Source organism: Nannospalax galili, unplaced genomic scaffold (assembly GCF_000622305.1).
Source record: "Nannospalax galili isolate Female #2095 unplaced genomic scaffold, S.galili_v1.0 scaffold161, whole genome shotgun sequence".
Classification (NCBI taxonomy): domain Eukaryota; kingdom Metazoa; phylum Chordata; class Mammalia; order Rodentia; family Spalacidae; genus Nannospalax; species Nannospalax galili.
Window position 1 is genome coordinate 2,238,396 of NW_008348586.1, and position 14,984 is coordinate 2,253,379.

General features: G+C 41.0%; 1 protein-coding gene across 4 annotated transcripts in view; it reads right to left on the reverse strand.

The window, feature by feature from the left end:
* The window catches only part of Armh3 (armadillo like helical domain containing 3), a 253,901-nt gene that overhangs the window by 130,021 nt on the left and 108,896 nt on the right, over positions 1-14,984 (reverse strand). The gene's annotated exons all lie outside the window — the stretch shown is intronic.

Here is a 14,984-nt window from a genome sequence, read left to right on the forward strand (position 1 = left end):
GCCGGGCATGGTGGTGCATGCCTGTAGTCCCAGCACTTGGGAGGCAGAGGCAGGCAGATCTCTGTGAGTTCAAGGCCAGCCTGGTCTACACAGTGAGTTCCAGGACAGCTGGGGCTACAGGGAGACCCTGTCTCAAAAAGACCAAAAAAACAAAAAAAAACAAAAAAAAACCCCCACACCTATACACTACCAAATTTGAAAATCTAAAAGAAATGGGTGGATATCTAAAATCATGGGAACCACCAAAGTTAAACCAAGAAGAAATCAACAGTTTAAACAGACCCATAAATATGAGGAAATTGAAACAGTAATACAAAACCTCTCAACTAAAAAAAGCCCAAGCCCAGATGGATTTACAGCAGAATTCTACCAGACATTTAAAGACCTCTAACCAATACTACTTAAATTATTCAAAACCATATAAACCGAGGGAGAAGTCCCAAATTCCTCCTATGAAGCCAGCATCACTCTAATACCCAAACCAGGTAAAGACACAACCAAAAAAAGAAACCTATAGACCCATATCCTTAATGAACATAGATGCAATAATTCTCATCAAAATACTTGCAAACCGCATACAGACACATTTCAAAAATATCATCCATCATGATCAAGTAGGCTTTATCCCAGAGATGCAGGGATGGTTCAATATATGCAAGTCAATAGACATCATTAATCATATAAATGGACTCAAAGACAAAAACCACACTGTAATTTGAATAGATGCAGAAAAGGCTTTTTTTTTTTTTTTTTTTTCCTTTTTTGGTCTTTTTGAAACAGGGTCTCCCTGTAGCCCCAGATGGCCTGGAACTCACTATGTAGACCAGGCTGGCTTTGAATTCACAGAGATCCACCTGCCTCTGCCTCTCAAGTGCTGGAACTACAGGCGCACGTCACCAAAACCCGGCTTAGAAAAGCAATTGGAGAAAGAATATAGGGAAATGATCCCATTCACAATAGCTGAAAAAAAAAAAAAAAATCTTGGAATAAATCTGACCACAGACACAAAAGATCTCTACAATGAAAATTTTAAATCGTTAAAGATATTGAGAATCAGATATATAGAGATTAGAAATGCATGTGCAAACATCTTAATGTCAATTGCATTAAAAATGAATTTTTCTGTTAAAAAAAGAAAGAAAACAGATTGAGGAAGACACCAGAAGATAGAAGGACCTCCAATGCTCATGGATTAGAAGAATTAATATTATGAAAATGACCATCCTACCAAAAGCAATATATAGATTCAATGCAATCCCAATCAAAATCCCCATGACGTACTTCACAGAATTGGAAAAAAAAATCCTTAAATTTGTATGGAAGCACAAAAGACCCCGGATAGCAAAGCAACCCTGAGCACTAAGAGCAATGCTGGGGGGATTACTACACCAGATCACAAACTATATTACAGAGCCATAGTCTTAAAAACAGCATGGTACTGGCGCAAAAATAGACACATAGATCAATGGAACATCACTGAAGATCCAAACCCGAGTACATGCAATTTCAGCCACCTCATATTTGACAAAGGTGCCAAGAACACACAATGGAGGAAAGACAGGATCTTCAACAAATGGTGCTGGCAAAACTGGATCTCCACCTGTAGAAGAATGAAACTAGATCCTTATCTTTCACCTTGCACAAAAGTCAACTCCAAGATATAAGTGTAGGAAAGGATTTTCTAAACCAGACATCAATTGCTCAGGAAACAAGGTCAAGAGTTAACAAATGGGACCTCATTAAACTAAAAAGCTTCTGTACATCAAAAGAAGCAACCAAGGAAATGAAGAGAAAAGCCACAGAATGGGAGAAAATCTTCACCAGTGACACATCTGACAGAGGTTTAACATCCAAAATATAAAAAAAACCAAAAAAAAAAAACAAAGAATCGAGAAACCAAATGACCCAATTAAAATATGGGCTAAAGATCTAAACAGAGAGTTCTCAAATGAAGAAATAAAGATGACTAAGAAACACCTCGAAAACTGTTCAACATTGTTAGTAATTAGGGAAATGCAAATTAAAAAGGTATCACTTTATCCCAATCAATCAGACTGGCTAGGATCAAGAGAACAAATGATACCAAATGCTGGCAAGGATGTGGGAAGGAGGAACTCTCATTTACTGCTGGTGGGATTGCAAACTCATGCAACTTCTATGGAAAACAGTGTGGAGAACTCTTAAAAAACTAAAATTGAACCTACCAATATGATCCAGTTATACCACTCTTTGGCATATACCCAAAGGACTCATCCTATTGTAGAGACACTTGTACAACCACGTTTGTTGCTGTTCTTTTCACAATAGCTAAGAGATGGAAGCAACCTAAGTGTCCCTCAACTGACAAGTGGTGACAAAAATGTGGTATATTTACACAATGGAGATCTATTCAGCAATAAAGAAAGATGAAATAATGAAATTTGCAGGTAAATGGATGGATCTAGAAACTGTTACACTAAGTGAAGTAACACAGACTCAGAAAAACAAACTATGTATGTTCTCCCTCATATGTGGATCCTAGCACCAAATCCTTTTAAATTCTAGGTCCTTTTAATAAGATGATGCTGTACAGCAGTCCCTTCTGCATGAAATAACTATCCTCATCATGACTTCAGCTGAGTCTGATCGCTAAACATCATCACAACTGGGCTTATTGACGGTTGTACTCATTCATTAAAGGAGGGCCAAGGAGGGTCATTGGACCCTCACTGGATTGTCCAGCCACTTTCCCAGCCAATGTATACAATTTGACCCTAATCACACATGACCTCCTGGATTTGGGGAGGGCTAAAGTATACAATCTGGGGAAGGCTAAGAAGAGGAGACATGATCCATGCTGGGTAAAGGCTTTCCAGTGTGCATACTCTCAGGTCATACATACACCTCAACGACCCCTCAGTTATCTTGGTAAGTAAGCTCAGTAAATTCACTGGTTTCCCGGTAAAACTTTAATCAAACATTGGCTCCACACTAGAACCTTGAAAGGGAATAAGCATTGCTTAGCATCCCCAGGAAAAGAAGTCTCACAACAGATGGACAATTTATTTGTTAATGCTACTATGTCTCATAATTATTAAAAAAAAAGAAAACGAAAAAGTAAAAGATGGTAAAGGATATGTGAATGGAGATATTTTCCAAAATAGACAGAAAAATGAGAAAGCCTAAGCAAGTGATGAAGGTCTGTTTAGGTTTGTTATGATATATAAAGGATGAGACAAAAATAATACACACATAATCTTAAAATGTCTATGGTCATAGTTTAGTCAACTAATTTAAGGAACAAAATATATATCTAGTTTATCTGGGAATATTTGGGTTTTTTACCCAAGCCTTATCTACATTGCACATGATAACTAAAAGACTGGCCAGGCGTGGTGGTACATACCTTTAATCCCAGCACTCAGGAGGCAGAAGCAGGCAGATCCCTGTGAGTTCAAGGCCAGCCTGATCTACATAGTGAGTTCCAGGACAGCTGGGGCTAAAGGGAAACCCTGTCTCAAAAAGACCCAAAAAAAAAAAAAAAAGTACCAGACTGGTGGAACTAACTTTATTGGATGTTTAACAGCCATAGTAGGAGGCCTATACTAATGTGGTCAGAGGGACTTAAAGGTCAGTTTTTGCCCCTTGCCCTCCAAGATGGACTAAGTTCTGGGGGACTATGGAACACCTCTCAAAATGTCCTGTAACTGTGGTGGGTCACCAGTACTTTTGTTCAGGGAGGACATGGAGACCCCACGAGATGGACTTAAACAAATGTCCAGTCTACAAAGAGGAGGGTCAACTCAAGAGGAAACATCTCATTCATGCTTCCAAGTGAAGCAGGACATGGTCGAGCAGGGCCTTTGACTTATCTTCACATAGATGGAACTGGTAAAAGAAAGGAGCCAGAGGCTCCTCCCGAGCCCATGTGACCCCTGAGGAACAGATCCGCAAAAGACCTTAAGTGTAAAAATAAATTGATTGATTTGGGCCAACTATATAGTTTTAAATACCCAAAAGGAAAGTATAACCAAAGAGTAAAGTCATCAGTATATTTCTTTAAGAGTTCAAGGGATTAGGGATTACGATGTAAGACTTCAAATCTTGGTCTCCAATACTGCAGAGCCCACCTGTAGCTAAGGGAGACATCCCACTATTTTCTAAAATAATGGATGAATTTGTTTTCTTCCCCTATCTAAAAGCCTTTGAGAGAGAACTGACACTGATTCTAACCACTCCAATGGCTATCAAGTTATTTCTCATCAATGATTTTGTTCCTAACCAGAAAGTTCTGCTCAGATGTAAGACTTTAAATCTTGGTCTCCAATACTGTAATGCCCACCTGTAGCTAAGGGAGATAGCTATTGTTCTAAAATGATGGATAAATTTATTTTCTCTCCCTACCTAGAAGTCTTTGAGAGGGAACTGACACTGATTCTAACCACTCCATTGTCAAGAAATCCTAATGGATTCTCATATGAACATTTAAAAAGTTGCCCTGTTCTGACTTTTTTCTAGTTCCCTGTCTAGAACTTGTAATGCTACTTACTCTTGCCTTTACTTCTCCTTCACATCTCTTATTCACGATTCAAAGAGTTTCTTTTCCTCCTTGATATAAGAGTTATGCAATTTGGGAGTCTTTTAGAGAGACCCACTGAAGGGGTACTCAAATTGCCTTACCCTGTGTCCCTGTTCAGCTTGGAGGAAGCCAGAGTGGTTTACGTCCAGATTCCCTATTGGCAGTTTGGGTAATCTCTTCAGAGGATGGTGTGATAAGGATAGGAGGTATAAGCCGGGTGTGGTGGCGCACACCTTTAGTCCCAGCACTTGGGAGGCAGAGGCAGGCGGACTGTTCAAGGCCAGCCTGGTCTACATAGTGAGTTCAGGTTAGCTAGGACTACAGGGAGACCCTGTCTCAAAAAGACAAAAAAGAATAGGAGGTATGAATTCACTAGGCAGTTAGGGTAAAAAGACCCCAAAGAAAAGTAGCCAGTTTCTTGGCTAAAACTCACAATGTCCTTGGGCCTCTTAGCAACCTACTCCGTTCCAAAGGCAAAATGTTGAAAATATTTGGGAGCTTTTATCCAATTCTTAAAAGATTTTAGGGTTACCTCTTCAGAGGGGGGGTAATGTTAGAGTAGCCAAAAGCCCCATAAAAAATAAATAAATAAAGCAATGAAGAAAGAGTACCTGAAGTTATAAGAAAAAAGTGATGGGGAGATATGGGAGTGTTGGGGACCCCTGCTGTTAGGGTCGCAGTCTCTCCATGTCCAGATACCCGCGAGCCAGCTCGGCGTTTGATGGAAAGACTCCCCTTTTCAGCGGGGTGCCTCCTGCTCTCCTCCTGGCTCACCTTTGAAGTGCCCATCACAGATGCCTTAACGGAAACATGACCTCTGGCATAGGAACTATCAGGTTTTAATCAGGCACTGTCTGACAGCATAGAAGCCCATGCCACATGTAAATGAAGCATACTACAGAGCACCTATCAGCTGAGGCTTTTGCTACTGCCTCCACACTATAAATCTTCTAGTTTCGCCCTAATAAAGCAGAGCTGTATCACTGAATCCGACTGAGCTGTATCCTGTGTTTCACTGCGCCTGCAACCAGACTGTGATTCAGTCTCCCCGGAGGAGCTGTCCCCCGTCAACATTCACTCGCGAAGCTTCTGCGTTCACCATTCCTGCACTCCCCCAGCCTCGCGGTTCGGTGGCCAACGACCGCGGGCACAGGGGGAGCCTCCCGCAGCTTGGCGCAGAGCCCCCTGCAGATTGGCGAAGCCCACCCGGCAGCTTGCAGCAACCCGCAGAGCCGCCAGCGCCTGGCAGCCTGCCTTGGTGCAGAACCTGCACTCCCTGCCATGGACCCGCCGATCTGCAGAGCCGCTGGCGCCCAGCAGCCACGAAGAGCCAGAGACCCGCCCAGCAGTGAAACCCGGGCACCCAGCCAACATGGGAGGAGTTGGAGGGGAGGGAATGGGCATGGATTTGATCAAAACACCTTATATGCATGTATGAAATTCTCAATAAATTATTTATTTAAAAAAAAAAAAAAGAAAGAAAAGAAACTAATGCCACCAAAACCCTAGAGGCACTATAAATTCTAGCCAATTCCAGCATCTCAGACAAAATCACCAATTACCCAGGCACACTGCCAACAATCGGCAGGTTCACTGTCAATCAACAGAGTGATACAGGAAAGACTAAGAAGGCAACACCTGCCAATAGAATACTTCAAAAATGCACTAAATGCCTTCTCAAAATATAGGTATCTAACCTGATCTGGTGGCACATGCTCTGCAATCCTAGCACTTGGGAGGTAGAGGCAGGAGATTGAGTCAAAGATCATCCTCAGCTACGATTAGTTTCAGTTTTCCTGGAAAGGATTGAGGAACCTGTTAGGCTGCCATTCTGGGGAGCTTGACTGCACTGCCACCATTTTGGGGACCTAACAGGCGATAGCACAGTCAGAGCAACAAAAACAATTATTCTTTTCTTCACCCCATTAACCTGACAAGACTCTGACAGTCTACACAAGTTGACTCTTCTCTGAATATGAAGTGATTTTCATGTGTAGAGAAAAGAACAAAAAGTGATTTCTAGCTCTTTTAGGGCTTTTATGTGAGACTTTTTCTCTCCTTCTAACAGGTTAAGCCTGCTAGAGGTTCTTATCTTTTGCTTCTGCCAAGTTTCTAAGAGACCATAAGAAGGATTCAAAATGTATAAATTTTGGATTTAGCCAAAAGTAATACTCTAAAGGGGGGAGGTGAAGCTTTTTGTATTCTTGTTCAGCCCCTGGGCTTTCTATTCCACTCCACAGAGTCTTTCATAATTAAATTACAGAAATTGAGAGATGCATTCTAACATACCTGCCTGTATTAAAACATTCCAACTTTGACAGGGATTTATTATCCATATATGAAAAAAGCCTCTGTCTTTTTTTTTTGGTCTTTTTGAGTCACGGTCTCTCTGTAGCCCCAGCTGTCCTGGAGTCACTATGTAAACCAGGCTGGCCTTGAACTCACAGAGATCTGCATGTCTCTGCCTCCCGAGTGCTGGGATTAAAGGCGTGCTCCACCACACCCAGCAAGCCTGTCTTTTTACTCATAGAAACTAAATCATTCTTAATCAGGCACATAAAGCTTTAGAATATATTTGTGACACACTCTTCTAAATCAGAGAAAATTTAGGAAATAAGGAGAAAGTTAAAAAGCAATTTTAAAGGATGGGTGTGGTGGTATATGCCTGTGATCCCAGCATTTGGGAGGTAGAAAGAAGCAGGAGAATCAGAAGTTCAAGGTCATGCTGTGCTAAACAGTTCAAAGCTGGCCTGGCTATTTGTGACTGTCTCAAAAGTGTTGTGAGGTGCTTCACCAGAGAAGACTACTCAGACAAAATTTTGCTGAATGAAAGTCTTTGCTGGCTAGTGACTACACAATGGTATTGAAACCCAAGTGCGGTCCCAAGCCATCTCTAGGGTAAGCTTTTATACAGATAAACCATAACCAGGGGTGAAAAGTTTAAATTCCCAAGCTTTCAGGTGGAGAGCCCTCTTAACAACTTCTATTCTATTAAGCAACAATTACTATTTTGCACAAGCAAGCCAAGCATAACCTACAGAAATCATAAATCTGCAGTTAGCAGGAGTACTCCAGGACACGTTGACCTATTCCCAAGACAACTGGGGTCCTGCTGACAAGTGTTCCCATACCTTGGGCCAACTGCCTGATAATTTCAGAGGCTAGTAGAGTCAGACTAAACTGCAACATGGCAACATGGTCAAGAGGTGCCATACCACAAAAGGCCAAGGAAGTTAAATAAATAAAAAGCAAATTTTAAGACAACAACACAGGCCAACCTGTGGAAGGAAGGCCATTAAGAAAAGACCAGACAATGGAACAGGTTCCCATTAGGATTTTGTTTTGTTTTGTTTGAGACAAGGTCTTTGCCCCAGACAGGCCTCAAACTCCTTATAGCCAAGGATGACCTTGAATTTCTTTTTTCATTCAAATTACATTTATTTATTCAGTGTATGTATCAAAGTCAGAGGACAACTTACAAGAAACAGTTATTCTATCCTTCTACTATGCTTCACAGAAAGGGCCTAGATCTGCTGAGCCATCAAATAGCATCATCCCCTCCTGGTTTTGCATTTCTGACCCTCCTGCCACCTCCTCTCACTGGCTATTTCCCAGCCCCTTAAATTCTGGGATCCCAGGTATGCACTGCCAGGCCTGGTCTATCCCTTTAGGGAATTCTGACAAACAAGGCCCAGAAATCCCAAACTGCTAGCCTAGGACTGCTGTAACCTAACACCACAGAGCTGCAACCAGGAGCCAATAACTGTAGCCTTTGCCCAAGACTGAACTTGCATAAAAGAGCACTGCCCTCATTTATTAAACCTCTATTTACATGGCCAAGATTGCATAACATTAAACTCTCTGAACTGTATACAAACTGAAATGTCTTCCACTGGAAATGTCACAGAATTACACACCAGGGACTACTGTACACTCACCTCAATGGAACAAGTACTCCCAAATGGAGACCCCTGTAGCCCACTGCATGCTGTAAATCGTGCACTGGCTATTCCTCAGGCTACTGCCCCCTTCAGGGTACTCAAGAAACTATTTGATAAACTTGTTATTCTGATCTGAAAAGCAAATTTCATTTGCTGCCCTGTCAATCCCTTTACCAGCACTGTACTGTTCAGTCCATGACCCTACCAAAATTTCTTTTCCTATCTATCCCAGCATTTTATTGAAATAATTTTTCCTTCTTGGATGTCCTCTTCAAAGCTAAAGGTGATCGCTATGTAAGATGTTACTTTAGGGGAAGCTGGGTGTGAAGGCTACATTTTCACTATTTTTTCTATTATTTATGCTATTTCTTTTTAGTATTTACTACAATTACTTCTAAATTAAAAGTTTAAAAAATAAACTAAACTAATAATAGAAGACAATAAAATGTTCAAAAGGTAAGTTTCTCCAAATCAAGGGGCTGCCAAACTGAATTACCAGACAACACTATGAATCAAGTCAGTTCTTCTCTTGAAAAATTTCAGCCCTATGTAGCACCCACAGTATAACAAGCTTCCAACAACAGGCTCTCAATTCCCAGCCTCAATTTGCACCTTACCATGAAGGCATAGGTTCCTCCAGTGATGGGAAAGCCAGCTGGATCCAGAAAGCTGTGACACTCTTTGGATGTTCCATGTTTCCCAGTAGGCATCTTAAAGGTCAGGCCATGCACAATTTCTTTTTCACAAAGTTGAAAATGCTTTGGAAGCTATTTAGACAGTGAAGCTGAACAGATTGTTTTTGGGGCTTTGGGGCCTTCCATCCCGCAGAGAGGCAAATGTTGCCTAGTGATCTACATCTGAGCATAAAAGTCAGGAACTCTAAGTTCTAATCATGATTGTTTAGTGTCTGGTTGCACGATCCTTAGTAAGTTACTTAACCCTTCTGTATCTTGACTCCCTTCCCCAACAAATAGGGATGAAAATAATGACTTATCACCCAAAGACACAACAGAGTGAAAAGGTAAAAATAAAAATGCCAGCAGAATTCCTCCTTTAAACCATGTTTTCAGACTGTAGAGAGCCACATATTTCAATGCAAGCTGCTTTCCCAATGCTCCTTCTGCCTACAGTGGAAGTAAAACAAGCTGTCTCCAGGAGGCTTTGTTCAAGTAGACCCCTTTCCAACAACTGCAAGCTTCTCTCTAAACATTCTGCTTATTCCTCGGTTAATGACTTAGAAATCATTAAAGTTTCCATTTTTACTTGGTTAAAAGCTATCCGTGTATCTGTGAATAAGGAAGAAACACACAAAGGAAAGAGAAATTACCCTCCATTCCCTTTTCACATCAGCAACTCAAATAAAACTATGTTGGAGGATTGGTCCTATCCAAAAGTGATGAGCATCAGCTTATCAGAAATATGACAACAATCATCTTACTGAATTCTATTATTATTACTGCTGTTGTTATTTCAAGGTGGAAACCCAACACTGTGCTGCTTTAGGAGACTGCTGATTCATTATTAATGGAAATTCTACAAATTCATTCATTTATTTATTCATTCAAATATTTTCTGAGTCCCTCTTAAAAGTCATATAGTCTGCTGGGAATAAAGTGATGCTTTTTAAAACACAGGCCCCTGCCCTCCAGGAACTTTTTTTGAGAGGAAAAATGGATACTTAAATCAATAAATATGTAAACACAGCAAAACAGTGTGACAAACTAAAATAAGGAGGAGGCAGGAGGATTGGAAATTCAAGGTCATTCTCAGCTATTACATTAAGTTCAAGGCCAGCATGGGCTACATGAGACTCTGTCTATGAATGAATGAATGAATGAATGAATGAATGAATGAATATTAAATAAATAAATGGCCCAAAGTGCCATAAGAACACACAGGGGCTGGGGGTAATGGCGCACGCCTTTAGTCCCAGCACTTGGGAGGCAGAGGCAGGCGGATCTTTGTGAGTTTGAGGTCAGCCTGGTCTCCATAGCAAATCCAGGCCAGCTGTGGCTACAGGGAGACCCTGCCTCAAAAAAACAAAAACAAAAAACAAACAACAACAAAAAAAAACACACAGGAAATTAGACAGTAAAGAAAATGGTACCCTCTGTAGCCTCAAAGAGTTCAGAGAAAAGATGGCTAAAGTCCCCATAGGAATGTATTATGACTAGTAAAGAAAGAAAAAGATGTTTAACTAGACACTAAGATGATCTGTGAGAAGATTTCACCAAGAGGCTATGACACACAAAATCAGGACAAGGTTTTTTGTTTTAAATCTTACTTATTATTTTTATTTTATATGTATGCATGTATTGCATGCATGTAGGTAAGTGCACCTATGTCAGGCAATGCCTATGGAGGACAGAAGAGGCTGTCAGATCCCCTGGAACTGGAGTTATGGACAACTGTTAGCTGCCATGTGGGTGCTAGGATTCGAACCTGGATCTTCTACAAGAACAGCCAGTGTTCTTAATTGCTAAGCCATCTCTCCAGCCCTATGACAGGGATTTTTTTCATATGAGATCATGGCTGAGTTTCAGAGTGTCCAGGAACTCTTTGAAGCTATATGCAAATTATGAAAATACAAATTGACATTTTTTTTGGACATACAGAGCCCTGCTTTCATTCTAGTCTCACAGATAAACTTTGTCTCATTAGGATCCCATTGTAAAGCCCGGTTTTCTGTCTCTGTCAGGGGAGAGTTTTAGGACCTAAGCTTTTACTAAGACTAAGATATGAGTGTTTAAAGGTCAGAGGAGAATTTCCAAACTTTCTACATCTTGGTGGGAAATGATGATTCCTGAAAAGGAGAGTAATGCAGACACATAGGACTTCTTTCCATATTCTAATTGAAGTCAGCCTAAATATATTCCCCACATACTCAGATACCATGGTGACAGGCACTATATAAATAGGTGGCAGCAGGGAGTAGGTCAATGCTTGTAGCTGCAAAACCAATGTAGGAAAAGCATATCAGTGGAACTGAACCCCAACTAATACAACTGGCTTTTCATATTCCACACCTACTTCTTGGGAATTCATTGTGGAAATTTTAAGGACTTCTGCCAATTTTCCCTAAAACAAAGAGCAACCATAGTCCAACAGCACAGGAATAAAAATCAGCACTCAAAGTATGGTGATACTAAATGCCCATATTCCAAACGAAAAAAAGCAACTGGACCCTATCTGAGTGCCTTCTAGAAACTCAAGGGCTTTTGGATGTTCAATCTAATCTTACATGCCTTATGGTGTTATTTATAAATAAATTCTATTACAATTCACAACACATGTATGGGAAATCATATATCTACATAAGTATATTTGTCATAAGTTTCACACACCTCCCTCAAATCCATAAAACTAGAAGGAAAAGAAACATTGAAAACACAGGCATTCCAACATTTGAGAGGCAGTGCCAGCCAAGGAGTGGGTGGATCCACCATAGCCACACTTGTATTCACTGAATGCAATATTATATATTATTATGGGCTCTAACTGCACTGGATGTAGCATTGTATTTTGCAGCTTTCCTTAACACCTGCTACTCTTCATCACACTGTATACTCCATGTACAAACACATAGAACCAGGAATCCAGAAGGCCCCACTCAGTCAATAAAAGAAAAGGAGGCTCAGTGGGTAAAAGCACTGACAACTGGAGTTACAGCCCTGGGACCCACATGGTAGAAGACTCCTGTTAAGCTGTCCTCCTGACCTCCATAAGTAAGAGTGAGCACATATACACATAGAAAAATAATAAATGAATAAATAAAATGTAATTAAAAAAAGAAAGAAAAGAAGCTAATCTCATAATCTCTAATCCAAACATACACGCTTTAGGAACAACCACATGCCTTTAATCCCAGCATCTTGAGGCAGAGGTAAGGTGATGTGAGTTCAAAGCAGCCAGGTCCAGATAGATAGTTCCAGGCTAGCCAGAGCTATACAGGCAGATCCTCTCTCAAATAAAAAAAAAAAAAACAATAGTCATCTGAGTCAGCAAAAATAATAGCAACGCAGTCTGGGATGTATGACATATATAAAAGTAAAATCTATAATGCTGGGCACGGTGGCGCACACCTTTAATCCCCACACTTGGGAGGCAGAGGCAGGTGAATCTCTGTGAGTTCGAGGCCAGCCTGGTCTACATAGTGAGTTCCAGGCCAGCTGGGCTACAGGGAAACCCTGTCCCAAAAAGACCAAAAAAAAAAAGTAAAATTTATGGCAATAAAGGACAGGAGAGATTACTCGTGATGATAAAATAGTCAACTCACCAAGAGGACAAGAAAGCCAGATACGGTGGCACATGCCTGGAATCCTAACACTCAGGAAGTACAAGCAGGGGGATCAGAGGTTCAAGGTCATCCTATATCACTACATACACAGGAGTGTGAAGCCAGCCTGGGCTACATGAGACACTGTTTCAAAGAGAAAGGGAGGGAGCAACTAGATGGTTCAGTATGTAAAGGTGCTTGCTGCCAAGTTTAATGATCTGAGTTCAATCCCTGGGACCTACGTGGTAGAAGGAGAGAACTGACTACCACAAGTTGTAATCTGACACTACACATGTTCTGTGGCATGCAGGAGCATTCCCCAATCTCCCCAACCCTTTCCCCACACACAAATAATGTAATTTAAATGATTTTAAAAAAGAAGAAAAAAGAAAAAGAGGACAGAGACTATGAAACAGTAGTAGGAAAGCAATGGGAAGCCTCAGACCCCTGAGGAAAATAGACCAGGGTAGTGCAGAGGGAAGTGTGGAACAGACAATGGAAAATGAGGAAGAGGTCAGTGGATGAGAGAAAATCGAGTGAGATCACGGGCTTGAGTGAGGGTGAGCAAGAGAGGAATGAAAGTAGAATAAAAGAGAAAATAGGGGCTGGAAAGATGACTCAGAGGTTATAAGCACTGGTTGCTCTTGCAGAAGACCCAGATTCAATCCCCAGCACCCACGTGGCAGCTAACAACTTGTCAGTAACTCCAGTTCCAGGGGATCTGATGCCCTCTTCTGACCTCTGTGGGCATTGCACAACACGGGTGCACCTACCTACATACAGGCAATATACTAGTACACATACAATAAAAAAAAATTAAAAAAATACATATATGAAAGGGAAAATAAAACCTCAAGAGAAGCAGAAGCACCAGGCAAAAACAACTGCTCCTACCACAGAATTACTGAATACAACAATGCATAACTTCATCCCAGTTATAGACATTAACCATTGGCATTTGTTCTGAGTCCTAAAACTCTACTAAATATGCACACACACCGTTTCGTGCTCTCCTTTACATTCTAGGCTTTTAGCGTCCAACAATTATATTATGATACATAGGCAATAATAAGAGTTCTTTCTAGTAAAATGAATTATTGCTATCAAAAAATTCAACTAATTTATCAGGTGTGGTGGCACATACCTGTAAATTGCAGCATTCAGAAGGCTGAGGCAGGAGGACTGCCTTGAGTTCAAGGATAGCCTGGACTACATAGGAAGACCCTGTCTCAAACAAAAACACACACACAAAAAGAAATTTAACTAACTTTATTCAATTGCTCTTCTGACATTCCCTCCATCTCAAACTCTCACAATTATACTCTTCTTGCCTAAAATTCCACCTAAAATTGTCACTATTGCCCATTAGTGTGATTCTCCCACCCCCCTTTTACCACCATACACAGTAACTGCTGAAAAACTTGCTAATCCATTAATTAAAGATCTCTGCTTCCCATTATGGAGGACTAAATTTAGAAAGTCAAATTAGGCTGGGAGGAAACCATGTGTTACAACGAGTAAGATGAATTCATGTCAGGGGGCTGGGCTACTGGCCTGTTTCTCACAAAGTTTCTGACACTAACACACCCTCCTCTGCTCAGAATACAGAGAAATTCCCCATGGGTGGGGTAGTCATTCCCCTCAGTAATCATCTGGAGAAAATCACTGTGGCATAGGTCACAAAAGCCACAGGACCTATCAGCAAGCAACTGCCTCAGAGAACATATCTCTGCTTTCCCCAAACCTCCAATTTAGTCACACAAAAGAAAGGGGTGGTAAGCTAGCATTAATTGTACCCTTAGAGAAGAGCCACTTCCCGCCAGTAGGGGTGGCAGTGACTTTACTGGGCTACCAAATGGATAAAAAGACAAAAGTAAACACTGTAATTTTCTGTTTTGTCTCTGGCACAGGGGGAGTGGTACAATCCACACTGTCTGTAAACAGTAATAACTGCCAGATGTAACAAAAGAACAGGGTTCCCCCCATCTCTCCACCCCCATCCCCACCCCCTCTCCCTATGACATTCCTCCTGAGATTACTCATCTTGAGGAAACACACAGAAGCTTCCCTACAGTCCATATGCTGCTACCAAATGGAAGCGGGTAAGAATCCAAGTTTGTACTGATCCCTCCTATCTCACTCTTTTACAGAAAACAAGGATCGTTCAAACTATCAAACTAAAAAAATCTTTGGTGTGTGTGTTTTCTAT